The following is a 20,184-nucleotide window of genomic DNA, read 5'->3' on the forward strand; positions in this document are numbered from 1 at the left end:
AAATAAGAATTTCTACAGGAAAAACTGGGTATTCATAACTTCTGAGCATACTTGGAATCAAATCAAAATTATTACAATAATAAAAATTCACTTGGGCAAAAGTAAGGTTTTCTTTTAAGATCAGAAATTTATTCATCTGTTATGGAATAGAAATTTATGCATTAAAATTTATTTCATTAATTTATATAATAATTAAAATTTAGATCCAGTAAGGACTTTTATTGTTTTAATTGTATTTTTTAATGAACAAAGATCTGTTTTCTCAACCATTCTTCCAACGCAGCTGGGAAAACAAAACAAAACAAAATAAAGCCTTGTAACAAAAATTCATAGTCGAGTAAAACAAATTACCTCATTTTCTATGTCTGAAAATATATGTCTCATTCTTCACCCTGAGTACATTATACCTCTCTCAGTCGGTAGGTAGCATGTTTTATACTCAATCCTCTGGAAACATGTTTACTCATTATTTTGGTGAGAGTTTTCAGGTATTTTCAAATCGTTTGTATTTACAGTGATGTTGCTATTTTATAAACTGTCTTCCTGGTTCTGCTCACTTCACTCTGTATCATTAAAAATACAAGTCTTGCCAGATATATCTGAAACCTTTCCCAGGAAATACTTTTAGATCATCTAGTCTGGCCCCATCATTTTGGAGGTGAATGAAACTGAGTTAAAAATATGAATATGATTTTCTTAATATTAAATCATCCTCTTCATATTGATTATCTTTTGACTTTTGAATTTAAAGCACATATGTTTTCAATTCACTGTAGTTTTCATCTTTCATTTTCCAGTTACTTAAATTATAATGGGGATTTTGACCTTTGGCTGACAATGTGATTGAATAGAAGATTCTGAGCTATTGATGTATCGTAGGATCAAGTAGATAGCATAACTTTTAATAGATTTTCTCATCTTTGGAGAAGATGGAGGATCTTTGGACCTTGTTTTCCTCATCTATAAAAGGCCAGTGTTGAACTAAATGATCTTTCAAGTCCCTTGTGGCTGTAAATCAGTGCTGTATCAAATAAAACATTTCCATTTTATAGTGCAATGGATTCAACAAAGGCATCTTAATACGTTTTTTTTTTTTCCTGTTTATCTTCATAGAGGCCATATGAAGCGGGAAGAACACCTATTTATTGTTTTATATTTAAGGTAACTGGGTCTCAAAGTCTTGGAAATAATATGGTAATGCTAGGTCCTGATTAATTCAAGTAATGCATTCAATGAAATGGTGATATTATGTGAATTCTCACAGCAATGGGTCGCAGTCATTTATTGTATTTACGTAATTATAACTTCCAAAAGCGTGAATTCAAATTCATGTGACAACTTCATTGGATTCTCTAATCAGGACATGGTTCTTTCAGTCTATGCTCTTTTAGTAATGAGAAACATACATAGTAAGGGAAATTGACTTAACTAGTTGGAGATGAATGTGGAATCTGACCTCAGCTTTCCTTGTTCTCAGTCCTGTACTCTCTTCAGCAGAAGCCACATTTCTGTAGATTATTTAGGTTTATGTGGTGTTTTTCTTACCATGATCGTGGGGAGGTGACAGTGCTAGCATTATTATTCCAGTTTTGAAGGAAAGAGGCGCATTCATTTGAAATGATTTACACAAGTACAGACAACTAGTGAATGGTCAGTTAATACTCTAAATATGTAGCTCTTTTCACTGATCCAAGAACACATGGTGAAGAACCAGAAGGAAGTCAGAGTCAGGATGGGAATTTAAATTTTCTGAGAAGAATGCCCTTTCATGAAAGCAAAATATATTTTCAAAGTTAAAAATATTCCCTTTCAATGGCAGTTGTTCTTGATATCTCTTCTCCAAGGTCAGTACAGGTAAATTTCAACTCTATGAATGGGCAATGGAAAATTTGCTTACTTTTAGAAAATCTATCGCTATGCTTTGTGGAAGAGGAATTATGGGTTAGTTATCAGTTAACATTGTATATTCCTGACCAGATGCCATAATATTATGTTAGATAGAATATTTGGTAAATTCATTTTAAAAGAAACAAAGTCCAGAAAATTAATTAAACCAATAATTTTGCAGCAAATTGAAATGATCAGCTTAAGAAATTATCTCCACAGAGGATATCACAACTCTCTATGATTTCATAGAGAAGTCATTAGGAAATAGTAGAGGCTCATAGTTCTTAAATGATCTGGCTAGTATAAATTTATAAGGTATTAGAGGGAGTATTTGAATATATGTCTTCCTGATTGCAGGTATAATTTAACCCGATGTGTTCTCATATAGAAAAAAAAAAAAGATTGCATTTTTCACTCTGACTTTTTATTCAAAGTTCATGACTTCCTATTATTAGCTCTGTTGAAGCAGGACCTGAAAAATGTAAACTAAAATAGAAGGGCAAAGGAATGAGATCATGTCTGGAGCTCACTTTATTGTGTTTTGAAATTTTTCTATAGAAAGCACTGTTTTAGTTCAACTTACTTGTCTTTTTTTGATATTCTATATATGACAGATACACATCCTACATTGTGACTGAATCTAATAAAATAAAAAAAAAAAATTAGAAAGGGCACCAAATTTTGTTGACAGTAAAATTATAGAAGTCACCATCACTCATTAAATAATTTCATTAGTTCTAAGGCGGATGTGTCAGAATGAATGCAAAAGTGATAGCTGAAACAGAATTCTAATTTTAGAGATGGTAGAGATTTTAGAGGCCATCTAGTCTAGGCTTTTCTTTCTACAAATAAGGAAGCTGATGCCAAGAGAAACAAAGGAATTTTCCTAAGGTCATAGAAGTTCTAAGTATGAGAACTGAGATTTGGAATGAGGTCTCCTGACTCCAGATCCAAAGCTCTTTTCACTGCAGCACATTTAGGGAGGGTATCCCAAAAGTTTTTGGCTAAAAATGTAATACGACTTTGGGGACACTTTTTAAGCACTTAAATTTTTTTGTTCATAATCTCATTTTGTTTTGAAACAATTCAGGAAGTATTACTGTTGGTATTTGTCCCTATGAGTCAGATGAAGAACTGAAACTCACATAACTCTGAGTAGTTAGAGAGATACCCCTGTTCCCCCACACCGCCCTATTCATATAACTTTCTCTGTCACCCCTCACCCACAATGGGGCAAGACAGGATTGTTTTCTCCTCTCACTCTCACCACTGCATCCAGCAGGAACTTGTCCAGATGGAAACACTCCATCCATTAGTTTAAGATTCTGTACTTCTATAATTAGAGTATCTTCCTAACTTTTTAATTCTCAGGATTCTTTTAGGTTGCTATGGTTTTATTAATAATAAACTTCCAAAGACAAAAGCCTTCTTTGCCCCGGGTTAGAAGAAACCTCTTTCTTGTAATCTAGGCTAGATGTCTTTGAACTCTGGATCCCAAGCAAAACTCTGCTCTCCTGCATAAAGAGGAGGCTGCTGGGTAGAGTTGGGAAGAAAAGGGAATATTATATCCCAAGACAGTCAGTTGAGAAGAGAAAAATGTGGTCTGGAAAAATTATATGCCTCCCCAAATTATAGAAGGAAGGGGAAGTATAAAAGTGTGAGTTCCCAAGCCAACTTTTCTGCAAAATGAAAACTGTTGTATATATGTGAAAATAACCTAAGAGTTTTTATAATATAACCCAGTTCATCTGAGATGGCTAATATGTTGTCTCTCTAGGCCAAGGTTATCAGAACTTTATAAACAGTTTTCTTTATTATACCAGAGCTGGGTTGCATAATGTCTACCAAGTAGATTTTAATTCTGGCAGTGAAGTACTCCCAAATTATTTTATTTTATTTTTAGTTATGATTTGAAAAAGTTGCTTGGAAAAACATTTGGAAAATATGTGAGAAATTTGAGAAAATAATATAAAGGTCAGATAACATAAAGGTCAAAAATAGTAAAATATTATCATATTTCCTTGGCCAGGGTAAATTTTGTCTTTTGTCCATTCTAATTCATAATGAGAACCATAGATTTAGAACATTAAGTATGGAAGCCTTCTCTATCATTCATAGTGTCCTTCATCATCATCATAATAGTTAGCATTACATAGCACTTTAAGATTTGCAAAGGGACATGTACATACACACTCACACATACACACACACATATATACATACATATCAGATCTAATTGGGTCCTCACAATATCCATGTAAGGTACGTGTTATCATTATACCTGCTTTACAGATGAAAAAATTGAGACTGGGGTAGATTGATTAAGTGACTTTTCCATGGTCATAAGGGAAGTAAATGTCTTAGGCAGCATTTGACCTCATCTCCCTGATTCAAAATTCAGTAGTATGTCTATGATCTCTGTGCTGACTTTCCATTAAGGGCATTTCCTTTAAAAAACAACAACTCATAAGTAGAATTTCTAGAAGAAGATTTTTTTTTTAATTTTGGAGAGGAGTATTTTCTTTCACGCCCTCATCATCTCACCTCGATGTAGCCTATGTATAAAATAACCTGCTAGCTAGTTTACCTGACACACATTTCTCCCTATTTGAATCCATCCTCCATTCAGTTGCCCAAATGATCACAGATAGACCATTTCATTCCCCTACTCATTAAACTTTAGTGGCTCCCTGGATCTTCAAGGATCAAATATAAAATTCTCATTTGTTAAAAAGTCTTTCATGATCTATCCTCTCCAACATTTCCAATTTTTTACACATTAAATCCCTACCACACTCTGCCATATACATTTTTATTAATCCATTGACATTAGACTCCTTAAGGTTCTTCAAATAAGACACTCTGTACAAACTTTGAGACATTTCTCTGTCTGTTCTCCATGCCTGGAATGCTTTTCCTCCTGATTTCTGTTGCCTTACTTCCCCGCATTCCTTCAAGACCTAGCTAAAATTCTATCTTCTATACAAAGCCTTTCTTGCCCCCCTCTTAATTCTAGTGGCATGATTCCATTAATTATTTCCATTTCTTTCTCTATATAGCTTAATTGCACATAGGTTTTTTTTTATGCTTTCACCCTTATTAGACAAGTCTATTTTGTATCTTTCTGTGTAGCCCCAGCACTTAGCACAGTGCTTGTCACTTAGTAGATGTTTAAGAGATGTTTACTGACTACCTGCCTGTCTGGAAGGGTAATAGGCTAATCCAGTGCCGTAAGTTTAACTAGGTACCAGTTGGAAATGAGTCAGTACTCCAATGGTAACTGATAGTTTTTATCTCATAGGCACATAACTAATACTATCACCAAAGGCAAGGGGGACTTCATTTCAAGTTCTACAAAATCATAGCTTTATATATATATATATATATTTTTAAAGAAGGAATCCTTTGAACTCATTATCACTGAATGACAGTCCAATTTTTGGCAGTTTCAAACATGGAGAGCATGATTTTCAGCTCTTGCCTTTTAAAAGGACTCTCTTATTTTTCTTGTCACTTTACTATTATTACTATTGTGTTAACAGTTTGAAAGATGTTGTATATTTAAAAGTGAGCTAAATCAAAAGTTCTGTAACTGTTTTGAAAAAGAGAATCATGTCTAGCTTTAAGGCAAGAACATCACTTCAGTCTGAATTGGGGTATCTTTTAATGAGAGGTTTTAGATTTCATATAATTCATTCAGTGTATTATAAGATCTCAATGGCTGCTGGGAACTTCTTTTTAACTAAACACATTTTAAGAGCTCAGAATAAGACTATGTTAAAATTAGAAAGTTCAGAAAGACTTTTCCCTATATGCAAGTTCTGAAAAGGAAATCCTTACCCCGCATGTCTCTAGCCAACTTCTAAGCCATGAAATACCTTGAATAAACTGTCCCTTAGAGTTATAACCGGGGATAAAATTAGTCTTTTTTCCATCTGTCTCTGAAAATCAACAAACATTAGGACATATTTAGCCTGACATTTGAGTTGGGAGAAATTGAATTGTGGTCCAAAAAATGACAATCCAGACTTGCATAATATATCATGCCATTTCTGAGTCATAAATGTTCTGCAAATGTACAAAACAGGAGGAAGTAGGTGAGACTTCTGGCACTAGCTTTAGTTGAAAGAATTCTTTTACTTAAATAAAGGCTCCGGAATTAGAGTTTTGTTTTTGTTTCATTAAGAAAAATATATAACATTGGACTCACCATATGTTATAATAAGTTGGATGGGTTGCATACATAACACAGTTGAGATGATTTCCATATCAGCTAAAGCACAAATTACTACATCCAGTTTAAGACCAATAATATTTTGCAGTTATTATGGATTTGACAAAAAAATGCAAAGAAAAGTAGAAGTGGAATCAGAGTAAGCACAGGGAATACAACTTAGGAGGCAAAAGATAAGAAGTTCTCAAATGAATTTAATTGTATCTTTATTATGCCAATAAGGGACATCTTCCTGGCTTATCTAGTTAGCTTTGCACTCCCTTCACAGCAGGAACTCATTATGTTTGTTTTATGCATTCCTTTCCCATAGCCTGTGAAAAAACCAAATTGGACTTCTATCTGCACCTTTAAATATGACACCTTATCTCTTACCTCTATGCTTTTGCAAAGGTTGTCTTTCATACATAGAAGGTACACGGTCCTCCGTCCTCCCCTCTGCCTCATTAAAACTACCTTTTCCTTTATGATACAGTATAAATACTACCCTGGCGGATACATGGCACAGTGGTTAGAACTCCAGGTCTGGAGTCAGGAAGACCAAAGTGTAAATATGACCTCAGGCACTTACTAGCTATGTGACCCTGGCCAAGTCACTTAATGCTATTTGCCTCAGTTATCTTATCTGCAAAATAACCTGGAGAAGGAAATGGCAAACCACTCCAGTACCTTTGCTAAGAAAACCCCAAAGGAGTCACAAAGGGCTGGACGTGACTGAAGCAACTGATCAACAACAAAATGCTATCCCTCAAATAAAGGGATATCTGATCCCCTCGCTGCTAGTGCCCTCCTTCAATTATCTTCCATTTAGGGACCTTGGAATTACCAGCTTTTGCTCCCTTTCTGTTTATTCTCTGTTCTTATTTATTTCATCCTTTAATTAGGTGGTTTAGTGGATAGATCTCTGGGTCTGAAGCGAGAAAGACCTGAGTTCAAATCAAGCTTCAGGCACATATTAGATGTGTGATCCTGAGTAAGTCACTTAATATTTGTCTCAATTTCTTCAGTTGTAAAATGAAGATTATTGTTATGAGAATCAAATAAAATGATGAAATATTTGCAAAATTCTTTGTACAGTGCCTGGCACTTCACAGGTGCTATATAAATTCTTCTTTCCTTATTTCTTTTTCCTGATAGATTGTAAACTCCTTGAGTGAAACCTCTTCCTTCTTTCTTTCTATATCCCAGTATCTACTATAGTTTTTGGCATACAATGGGGGTTTGCAAATTTTTTATCAATTGTCTGGTTCCTAGAGGTTCTTCAATGCTGATTGGTCAGAAAGCAATGTATTATATGTTACCTCTACTCCCAAAATTATTCATTTAGACCTTTGACATGATAAATGGTCAACAGACCAAGTGGAAACAATAGATAATGGAGGAAGTTGAAAATGAATTGACCTAATAGCTGCCTGTGGGCTCTTTTTATATTGATGGAGGTCTTGGCTCTCATGGCTTTGACTGGACTTTGGAAAACGTTTTCAGAGCCTAGAGGTTAACGTAGATGAGTTTATTACAGATTACATTAAGAGTGAGTAATGGCAAGTAAAGTATGATCTTTCTGATGTTTTGTTTTAGTGTAATCAAGAACTATGCCTTTTTGAATGTGACTGAGGAGGATCTTTCCCACTTATTGATATGCCTGCCCATCGTGGAAATCTTGATTAGGGAAATTGTTTTGTAGGAGGATTCCAAGTACCTTTTGTTCTATCTAATGGGGCACTGTGTCAGAGGGTTATGCCCTCTGGCTCTAAAAAGTGTGTAAATACTCTGAGAGTGAGGTTTCACTTTGGGACTTACTGACTAGAAGTGCTTGTTTGGGCAGATGAGGACTCTAGGAAGCCACTTTAAGGAGCCCCCTGCCTTTGAGAACCCAGATGTCGTGCTTCCCTCTCTGGTAACTGATCAGACAGCTGAACCTGTCTGTTGAATTATGGTCAGACAGAGGCAGTTATTTCTGTTGTTTACTTTAGGATTCAGTGTTGACTCCCCTGAACTAGGTAAATGATATATGTGCTTGATTAAAGGACTGATACATGTGCTTGATTAAAGTGATTGTCAATCCCTTAAAAGTTGCCTTTATTTTTATGACTACAGACCTAAGAATCTGTGGTAGGACGCCCCCACCCCGTGTACTTTGAGGTGCTTACTGTTACAGGGTGCTAAAGCTGGAGTCCATGAAGTTGGATGAAAAAAAGAGATCTTTTAATAGCTTAAATCTAGCAATTCCTTCAGTGATTTAAAAATAACATTCTGCAAAGGGGTGAAAAGGTTTCACCAGATTTCCAAAGGGGTCTGTGACATGCAAAAATAGATAAGAATCCCTGGGTTTCAAAGAAAAAAAATAAAGGTGATGTAAAATTAGTTCATAATTTTCTAGTTTAACTCTTGGTTCTCCAGAAGCAGTCTAGACAGTATAGATCATACATGAGATGGAACAAATAAGCATCCCTTCAGTGACTTTTGTGCAGTAATTTAGATATCAGGATGTCTTATACCTGTGAAACAGACTAACAGATGATTACTAACACGCATCTGAATGTATGCATTTTCTATTAAGAAATATTTACCTTTTCTATTGAAAAAAAATGTTTGTTTGTTTTTCCCCCAAAGGAAGATTGGTATACACAGCTGAAAAAATATTAAATAGCAAGAATGTTCTCATATGCAGTAAAGGACTGCTCATTACAGTCACAAACCAGACTCTGCAAAATGAATTTCAAAATGTACTGTTGCTGGCCTGGCCACACAAAAGAATTTTACGTGACTTCCTCAGGTTCACAAAGGCAGTCAATAGCAGAATCAGAAATTAAACCAAGTCTTTTGGCTGCAAATTCAGGGTTCTTCATACTGTGCTTCTCACTGACAAAATGTTAAAAGCATTGTCTGCTTTCCACTTTTCTGTCAAAGACTTTCCTTTTAGTTTCTGAATAATGTAGTATAAGTATGTACAAGAATGCAATTTATCAGGGTTTTGATGGATCTCAGCATAATTCTGATTGGTAGGAAATGTACAGGACCATAAGTACCTATTAGAATAGTTGGCCATAGGAAGGACACTTTCATTGTCCAAAGCAGAGGTGTCTAAGGCATACAGCTCATGTAATAAGGGAAATATAAAATAACTGAGGAAATAAAGGTTTGAGATTTTTAGCATATCAGTTTATTAAGCAATGCATACTAATTGCATAACAAATCAGGAATAAAACTCAGCTTGGCACTTGACCCCAAATATGGGGATGACAGGCTTTTATGCATTAAAATAGCTAACAGAGTATAACTCAGGATACAAGATTAGGTAATCTGATTTTAATTGGAGGAAAGCTAACAGGTGTAATTCTTTGAAACCAGGAAAAGAGATGCCTCACTCTGCACCCCTAACAAGTGTTTGTATTCAATCAGAGGAACAAGGAAGCAGTGACTGACTGACCAGTATGGAGTCAGTTTTCAAAAAAGACATATGGGTTGCTTGGCATATATAATTGTGAGAAAATTCCTTGCATCACTCTAACTGCGTTTCTGATAAAGGTGGTCCAGCTTCTCAGCTGTACAGAGCTAGGTTCAAATAATTCAATAAAATTTTCTCAGTTTCCATGATTATTTTTTCCCTCACAGCAGAAGTTATAATAGATTTATAATTGAGTACAAAGAACAGAGCTGGAATCAGAAGTGAGTCACGAGATGGATCAGTTCGGTTCACTGTTTCCACATTTCCAACAATCCCCCCCACACCTTGATACTTGCAGAAGGAGGCCAGCCCCCACCCTCATGAATTATTTATGTACAGTCAAATCTTTAAGGATTTCAAGTGATTGTGCTCACCATTAATATTACATACCAAGAAAAGAACAATGGGAAGCATTCTCTCATATAGCTTAATATGACAGTGTGTATTCTGATTACCCTTTCTTTCTATCTATCCTCCCTTCTATCAATCCCCCCCCATTCCCTTCCCTTCTGTTTTCTTGTAGGGAAAGATAAATTTCTACACACCACTGACTCCATATTATTTCCTGGTTGCAGGCAAAAACAATTTTAACATCAATTTTTAAAACTTTGAGCTCCACATTCTCTCTAGTCCACCCTCCCCATCCACCCTCATTGAGAAGGCAAACAATTCAATATAGATTATACATATGTTGTCATGGAAAACACTTCCATAACAATCACGTTGTGAAAGATTTTACATACATTTCTCTCTTTCTTCTTATTTCACCTGTCCCTCTACCAAAATGTTTGTATCCAATTACCCTTTCTCCCAGTCTGTTGTCCCTTCTATTATCCCCTCTCTCTTATACCCTTCCTGTGTTGCTTTCCTGTAGGGTAAGATAAACTCCCATACCCAACTGAGTGTGTATGTTGTTCCCTCCTGAAGCCAAATCCATTGAAAGAAAGGTTCAGTATTCCTTTTCATCTTCCCCTTCTTCCTCTCCATTCTAAAAGTTCTTTCTTGCCTCTTTTATGTGAGATAATTTACTATATTCTACCTTTTGCTTCCTCTTTCTCCTAGCACATTACTCTCTACAACTAATTTTCTTTTTTAGATATCATCCTTTCATATTCAATTCACTCTATGCCCTCTGTCTCTCTCTTTCCATACATATATACACATATATATATATATGTATCTGTATATATGTATGTGTATATACATACAGATATATATGCATGCATGTATACATGTGTGTGCATATATAAATATATATAGGTATACACACACACATACATATATTCCCTCTAGCTATCCTAATGCTGAGAAAGGTCTCATGAGTTGCAAATATCATCTTTCCATGCAAGAAAGTAAACAGTTCAGCTTTAATAAGTCCTTTATGGTTTCTTATTCTTGTATTGGAAAGTCAAATTTTCTATTTAGCTGCAGTATTTTCAGCAAGAATGCTTGGAAGTCCTCTATTTCATTAAAGTTCAATTTTTTTCCCCTGAAGTATGATGCCCAATTATGCTGGGTAGGTGATTCTTGGTTTTAATCCTATCTCCTTGGACCATGGGAATATCACATTAAAAGCCCTCTAATCCCTTAAGGTAGAAGAAGCTAAAATTTGTGTTATCCTGATTGTGCTTCCACAATACTTGAATTGTTTCTTTCTGACAACTTTTAATATTTTCTCCTTGAGTTGGGAACTCTGGAATATTACTATGATAATCCTAGGAGTTTTCCTGTTGGGATCTCTTTCAGAAGGTGATCAGTTGATTCTTTCCATTTCTATTTTACTCTCTGTCAGAAGTGGGATTTGAACCAACGCCTCCAAGGGAGCCTGCAACCTGAACGCAGTGCCTTAGACATCTTGGCCATCTCACCTCAGACACTTGACACTCACTAGCTGTGTGACCTTGGGCAAGTCACTTAACCCCAATTGCCTCATCCTAGGTCATCTCCAGTCATCCTCATGAATATCTGGTCACTGGATTCAGATGGCTCTGGAGGAGAAGTGAGGCTGGTGACCTGCACAGCCCTCCCTCACTCAAAACATAGTCAAGTACAAGTCATGTCATCATTTCTCTGATGGCATGATCCTCTTTAGCAACAAAGGACAAATCCACACACATTTTACCCTTTAGTTTTTGAATATCAGGGCAGTTTCCCTTGATAATTTCTTGAAAGATTATGTCTAGCCTCCATTTTGATCATAGCTTTCAGATAGCCCAATAATTTTTAAGTTATCTCTCTTGTATCCACTTTCCATGTCACTTTCTTTTTCCAGTGAAATAGTTCACATTGTTTTCTATTTTTTTCATTCTTTTGGTGTTGTTTTATAATTTCTTGAGTTTTCATAAAGATATTGGCTTCTATTTGCTCCACTCTAATTTTTAAGGAATTATTTTCTTCAGTGAGCTTTTGGACCTTTTTTTTCATTCGGCCCACTTGGCTTGTTAAGACATGCTTATCCTCATTTACTTTTTGGAACTCCTGCCATTTGGGTTAGTCTAATTTTAAAGCTGTTACCTTCTTCAGCATTTTGGAGGTTTTCTTCAGCAATTTTTTTTTACTCGTTTTTCATGACTTTGTTGTATCACTGACAATTACCTTCACAATTTTTACTCTACTTCTCTAACTTGATTTTCAAAATTCTTTCTGAGCTCTTTTTGAGACCAGTTCAGATTTTTCTTGGAGCCTTTGGTTACAGGAATTTTGCATTTGTTGTATTCTTTTGGTTGTATATTTTGATCTTCCTCATCTCCAGTGATGTAAGAAAATACCTCTTCACCAAGAAAGTAAGAATCTATAGTCTGTTCCTTTTCCCCTTATTCCCAATTACTTGACTTTTGAGCTCTTTTTTGTGTAGAGGGCTCCAGAAACAACCTGTGCTTCAGCACTGACTGCTGCTGCACTGGGCCTGGGTCTGGAGCTGGAACTGGACCTGAGGTCAGACCAGGCTCCCTTCTCAGCCACATGAGAGACCCTTCCCATGACCTTTGAAGCTGACTTTGACATTTGTAGGTTCACAAGTCTGGAAATCACAGTAGTCATCAATGATGCAGTTCCCTAAAGCTTGCTCTAGATCTGTCCAGGTTGGTCCGGCTCACACCAAATTGCATTCCACTTCTAACCTGGTGCAATAAACCCTCTCTGTCCTGACATGTACTATAGCAGGGGATAAACTCCTTTAGCTTTGTTTGATTTCAGGCATGAATCATATTTTACAACCAACCACATAGTAAAGGTCCATGTCATTCACAGATTTTCAAAAGTCAAGTTTAGGATAATCAAAGTGGAAAATTTTCTTGTTCAAAAAGAAAAAACAACAATGGGAAAACTAAGTTAAGTTATAGTTAACTAAGTTATATATCCAACTTGTCCCAGGAACAAATATCTACCTGTAGCAGCTCTGAGACACATGCTATTTTCTTACATTGGCTTCATGAAAATTCAGGTAATTCTTCCTGTAATCAAAACTCAAAACAACATAAAATTGTAGTTCCTAAAGTTAATTTTTTCTTACCTTAAATAGGAAAATTCCATTAATCACAGTATAAGGCTTGAGTATTATTAATTTTCTGATGAGTTACATGTACTTTATCCTTTATTTGTAAACTGAAACTGACCATATTTTGTGGGCCTTCAGATTACATGTACAGAGAATACATGCTAGTTGTTGCATTATATTATATTGAAAAATACCTATCTAAGTCAAATACATGTGGTTGATATATTTTGTATACCAATACATTTTATGTATATTTATGTGACAGCCAAAAATTTTCAAATGAACACTTACCCTTTATTATAGCAAATTTACACATCTCCCCTCCCCTTTGACAAGTTGTGGGAGGGGATTCTTTTTTTCTCAGTTCTTGTTTTTAAATTGCTGTACTTTAGAATTTTACAACATATGGTCAGAAGGGCTGGTAACGTCTTATGACCCTGCTTGAATACAAAGTCTCAAGGGACCTTATCAATAAGGATATTATAAAGGGTCTGGGCAACAATTTTTCTTCACAGAGTAAATTGTTATTGTTATCATTGTTGTTGCTATTCTGCCTCAAACCAAAATATACCTAGTCAAATATTGAGCTATTTTCAAATACATATTTTTATGACGTTTTTGAATGCTAAATTCGTAATCTAACAGCGTATAGATCAAAAGAAAAGTTATTTATCTAATATCTTCTCTTATACTGGTTCCTTGTATTACACAAAATAAGAAAAATTAGAAATGCAATAACTACACACACATTATGTACTTAAAATATAAAACAAAACTCACTAATAGTCAGATGATGCCAATTTCAGCTGAATGCAGTTTCAGATTATTTTACATAGAAAATCATTCATTTTATCATCTCTGGCATTTTATACTAATCACATCTAAACCCAGTATAGAGGGCTCAACTGTGCAACAATCACATTAAAGTAAAGAGCAATAATAACAAGTCAACATTTATATAGTGTTTACCATGTGCTAGTCACCCTGTGAAGTACTTCACAATCATAATGTCGTCTAATCCTCACAACTACCCTGGGAGTTGGGTACCGTTATTGTTTTCTCTTTACTACCAAGTTAAACAGAGATAAGATAACTTGATTAAGATCATATGACTAACAAATTTCTGAGATTGGATATAATTCAGATTTCCCAGATCCAGGCATTTTCTTTTCGTATTTCGTGCCACAATTAATAAAAAGCACGTTTCACTGCATCACAATTTAGTTACAGGACAACCTCAGCCAAATTAAATTTGGACTTATAACTGCAAAATCAAAAACTGTATTAATTTTCCAGTCAAAGACAAAATCACAAATGCAGAGTAAAGAAATGAAAACATATACTAAACTTAAACAATGGAACTTAAAAACAAAGAAAGAAAGAAAGAAAGAAAGAAAGAAAGAAAGAAAGAAAGAAAGAAAGAAAGAAAGAAAGAAAGAAAGGAAGGAAGGAAGGAAGGAAGGAAGGAAGGAAGGAAGGAAGGAAGGAAGGAAGGAAGGAAGGAAGGAAGGAAGGAAGAAAGAAAGAAAGAAAGGAAGGAAGGAAGAAAGAAAGAAAGAAAGAAAGAAAGAAAGAAGGAAAGAAAGGAAGAAAGGAAGGAAAGAAAGGAAGAAAGGAAGGAAAGAAAGGAAGAAAGGAAGGAAGAAAGAAAGTATGTCATGTGCATAGCAGAAGGTAAGAGAGGATTGAAAATAGGTAATAAGAAATTTTCATTTCAAGAAAGTCTGGGGGGCGGAGCCAAGATGGCGAAGTGAAAGCAACGACTCACCCAAGCTCCTGGAAAAACTCCTCTGGATATCTCTGGGGGGAGAGTCTGACCAGACTTTGGAGGTATAGAATCCAGTGGGTGACGGACTTTGACGGATTCGGAGCCCAGGATGGACTGGAGGGTCCATGGGAGGGATCTGTTCCACAGGGGTAAGACCCCGGCGCACAGCGCAGCGCGGTGGCCGCAACAGGGTGGAGGGGACCTGAGGGGCCCGAGAGTGGCGAGCGAGACCAGCGGAACAGGAGATAAGCCAAGCCGAGTCGCTGAGAGCCGCAGAGCGCCAGATATCAGCGCAGCAGCCCTTAAAACCTTCAGCCTGAAGACTGGACTTTGGTGGGTCAGCTACTTGAACTTCCAGGAGTTGGGATGGTGGAGTGATCAGTAAGTGCTCTCTCCTCCCCCCTGATGACTGTGAGGGAACCATAAAATTCTTCCCCAGATTAATCCTGGATCAGCGGGAACAGTAGAAGGGGGCGGGTGGTCTCACAACACCAGAGGCTGGAAAAGTGGCAAGGGGGGATTCTTCCTACTGTGGAGGAGGCGATCTGGAGGGACAGACGACCCAGGGCAGAGAAAATTCGCACTGAGACTCAGGCAAGTCTCAGAGCCAGGAGACAAGCTCCAGGAGGGGCGGGAACACGCATTAACTTCTAGGCGTACCCCAGCCCTCCAGGGGAAAAGGGAAGACAATAGGGAAGCTGGGATCACCATCCCCTGACCTTGCCTTTGCCTCAAGTCAGCTGAGGAGATCTCCTGAGACCAGACCACCCCTCCCACACACCTAACAAGCTAACCCCAGGGTTGATCTGGGAAACAAAAAAAAAAAAGCCTGCTTTCAGCCTAGCCACACAGCAGCCCAACTTAAAAGATCTGTATCTTCTGACTGAAAGAACCAAAAGCTACTACACTCAGCCAACATCATGAATCGGAAAAAGCAGACGAAAAGTGAAAAAACCATAGAATCTTTCTATGGGGATAAGGACCAAAACACAAACACCAAAGAAGTCAGAGCTGAGACTGTACTTCCATCTGAAACCTCAGATGGGACTATGAATTTCTCGCAAGCACAACTAGATTACCTGGAACGTCTGAAGAAGGTTATAAAAGAAAAACTGGCCAATGATTTTAAAATTATAAAAAAAGAATTCACTGATGAGAACATCACTCTGAAAATGAAAACTGAAGAAATAGAAAAGGAAGTTCAAAAATTAACTGGAGAGAATAACTCCCTAAAAGGAAGAGTTAATCAAACGGAAAAGGAAACCCAAAACCTAATTGGGAAAATTGATCAGATGAAAAAGGAAATGCAAAAGCTAACGGAAGAAAACAATACGATGAATATTAGAATTGGGCAAGTAGAAACTAATGACTCAATGAGGCAACAAGAATCAGTCAAACAAAATCTAAAGAATGAAAAGATAGAAGAAAATGTAAAATATTTAATTGGAAAAACAACTGACCTGGAAAATAGAACCAGGAGAGAAAATTTAAGAATTATTGGCCTGCCAGAAACCCATGATGAAGAAAAGAGTCTGGACAACATCTTCCAGGAAATCATCAAGGAAAACTGCCCAGAAGTACTAGACTCAGAGGGCAAAATAGTCATCGAAAGAATCCACCGTTCCCCCCCGAAAGGGATCCCAAACTCAAAACCCCAAGAAATATAGTTGCCAAATTCCAGAGCTATCAAATGAAGGAGAAAATACTACAAGCAGCCAGAAAGAAACAATTCAAATATCAAGGACACACAGTCAGGATCACACAGGACCTTGCAGCTTCTACATTAAAAGATCGAAAGAACTGGAACCCAATATTCCGTAAGGCAAAGGAGTTGGGACTTCAACCAAGGATCAACTACCCAGCAAAGTTCAGCATAACATTTCAGGCAAGGAGAAAGTCATTCAACGAAATAAGGGATTTCCAGAGATTCCTGACCAAATCACCAGAACTCAATAGACAATTTGATCTTCAAATGCAGGTCTCCAGAGAATCATAAAAAGGTAAACAGAGGGGAAAAAACAAAAACTTGCTACTCAATTAGGGCAAACTGTTTACCTCTGTATAAGGGAAGATGATACCTGTTAATCTTGAGAACTGTGCAGCTATTATGATAAAAGGGATATATGTAGAGGGAACGGGCATAAAGTAAATGATGTCATGTCAAAAATATGATTTAAGTATGAGAAGGGAATGTAATAGGAGGTGTGGAAAGGGGGAAGCAGAAAATGGCAAATTATATCACAGGAAGAAGTACAAAACTATAGTAGAGGGAAGGAGGGGAGGGAGATGAGCATTGTTTGAGAGGTACTCTCATCTGATTTGTTCAAAGGAGGGAACAATAATCTTAAGTAGATAATCCTAACTAGCTCTATAGGTAGTAGGAGGGGAAGGGGGAAGAAAGGGGAGGGTGGCTAAAAGGGAGGAAAGAAGCAATAAGAGTAAAGGGGAGTAAAAGGGAGGGGGGCTAAAAGAAGGAGGGGAAGGCTGCAGGAGGAGGGGGAGAAAAGTGAATACTATTGAGGAGGGGAAGGGAGACGGGAGAGCTAAAAGCACAAATGGTGGGAAAGTGGTTGGAGGGAAATACACAGATTGTAATCATAACTGTGAATGTGAATGGAATGAACTCTCCCATAAAACGGAGATGGATAGCAGAATGGATTAAAAGCCATAATCCAACAATATGCTGCTTACAAGAAACACATTTGAAACGGGGGGATACACATAGGATAAAGGTCAAAGGATGGAGCAGAATATATTGTGCTTCAGCTCATGTAAGAAAGGCAGGAGTAGCAATCCTAATCTCAGACAAAGCAAAAGCAGAAATAGATCTAATCAAAAGGGATAAGGATGGAAACTATATCCTGCTAAAAGGCACCATAGACAATGAAGCAATATCATTACTAAACATGTATGCTCCAAGCGGTATAGCATCCAGATTCTTAGAGGAGAGGTTGGGGGAGTTGAAGGAAGAAATTGATAGCAAAACTATACTAATGGGGGACCTCAACCTCCCCCTCTCTGAACTCGATAAATCCAACCTCAAAATAAACAAGAAAGAGGTTAAGGAGGTAAATAAAACTCTGGATAAGGTAGATATGATAGATCTTTGGAGAAAATTAAATGGGAATAGAAAGGAATATACCTTTTTCTCAGTGGTACGTGGAGCATTTACAAAAATTGACCATGTACTAGGACATAAAAATCTCACAATCCAGTGCAGAAAGGTAGAAATAATCAATGCATCCTTTTCAGATCATAATGCATTAAAAATTACATGTAATAAAAGGCCATGGAAAGAGAAACCAAAAATCAATTGGAAACTAAATAATCTAATTCTAAAGAAGGGTTGGGTTAAAGAAGAAATCATAGAAACAATCAACAATTACATTCAAGAGAATGACAATAGTGAGACAACATACCAAAACTTATGGGATACTGCAAAAGCAGTTATTAGGGGAAGTTTTATATCTTTGAATGCTTACATAAATAAAATAGAGAAAGAGGAGATCAATGACTTGGGCTTGCAGTTGAAAAAGCTAGAAAAAGAACAAATTGAAAATCCCCAAGTAAATACCAAATTACAAATACTGAAAACCAAAGGAGAGATTAATAAAATTGAAATTAAGAAAACTATTGAATTAATAAATAAAACCAATAGTTGGTTTTATGAAAAAGCTAATAAAATTTATAAACCTTTGGGCAATCTGATTAAAAAAAAAGAAAGAAGAAAACCAAATTACTAATATTAAAAATGAGAGGGGTGAACTTACCTCCAATGAGGAGGAAATTAAAACAATAATTAGAAACTACTTTGCCCAACTTTATGCCCACAAATTCGATTATCTAAATGAGATGGATGAATATTTTAAAAAATACAAATTGCCCAGATTAACAGAAGAGGAAGTTGAATACTTAAATAACCCCATCTCAGAAAAAGAAATTGACCAAGCCATCAATGAACTCCCTAGGAAAAAATCTCCAGGGCCAGATGGATTCACAAGTGAATTCTATCAAACATTTAAAGAACAGCTAATTCTAATACTACATACACTATTTTTGAAAATCGCAGAAGAAAAAGTCCTCCCAAATTCTTTCTATGATACAAATATGGTTTTGATACCCAAACCAGGAAGAGACAAAACAGAGAAAGAAAATTATAGACCAATTTCCCTAATGAACATAGATGCAAAAATTTTAAATAAGATTCTAGCAAAACGAATACAGCATCTTATCACGAGATTAATACATTATGATCAGGTAGGATTCATACCAGGACTACAGGGCTGGTTCAATATTAGGAAAACTATTAGCATTATCGATCACATCAACAACAAAGCTAACAAAAACCACATGATTATCTCAATAGATGCAGAAAAAGCTTTTGACAAAATACAACATCCATTCCTACTAAAAACATTGGAGAATGTAGGAATAAAGGGAACTTTCCATAAAATAATAAGCAGTATCTATCTAAAACCTTCAGCAAGCATTATATGCAATGGGGATAAGCAAGATGCATTCCCAATAAGATCAGGGGTGAAACAAGGTTGTCCATTATCACCACTATTATTCAATATGGTACTAGAAATGTTAACTGTAGCAATTAGACAAGATAAAGATATTCAGGGAATAAGAATAGCCAAAGAAGAAACTAAGTTATCACTCTTTGCAGACGATATGATGATTTACCTAGAGAATCCCAGAGATTCAAGTAAAAAATTACTTGAATTAATAAACATCTTTGGCAAAGTTGCAGGTTACAAAATAAACCCACACAAATCTTCTGCATTCCTATATATTAGCAACAAAGTCCAACAGCAAGAGATAGAAAGAGAAATCCCATTTAAAGCTAGGGTAGACAGTATAAAATACTTAGGAGTCTACCTGCCAAAACAAACCCAGAGATTATATGAACACAATTACAAGACACTTTTTGCACAAATAAAGTCAGATTCAAGTAAGTGGAAAAACATTAGTTGCTCATGGATAGGCCGTGCCAATATAATAAAAATGACAGTTCTACCCAAATTAATATACTTATTTAGTGCCATACCAATTAAACTATCAGACAATTACTTTCTAGAGCTGGATAAAATAATATCAAAATTCATTTGGAAAAACAAAAGGTCCAGAATATCAAAGGGACTAATGAAAAGAAATGCTTGGGAAGGTGGCCTAGCGTTACCAGACCTCAAACTCTACTATAAAGCAGCAATTATCAAAACCACTTGTTATTGGCTAAGAAACAGAGAGGTAGACAAGTGGAATAGACTTGGCACTCAAGATGCAGTAGGCAAGCAATATAGCAACCTTCTGTTTGATAAACCTAAAGACCCCAGCTTCTGGGATAAGAA

This window comes from Notamacropus eugenii, chromosome 5 (assembly GCF_028372415.1).
Source record: "Notamacropus eugenii isolate mMacEug1 chromosome 5, mMacEug1.pri_v2, whole genome shotgun sequence".
NCBI classification, from domain to species: domain Eukaryota; kingdom Metazoa; phylum Chordata; class Mammalia; order Diprotodontia; family Macropodidae; genus Notamacropus; species Notamacropus eugenii.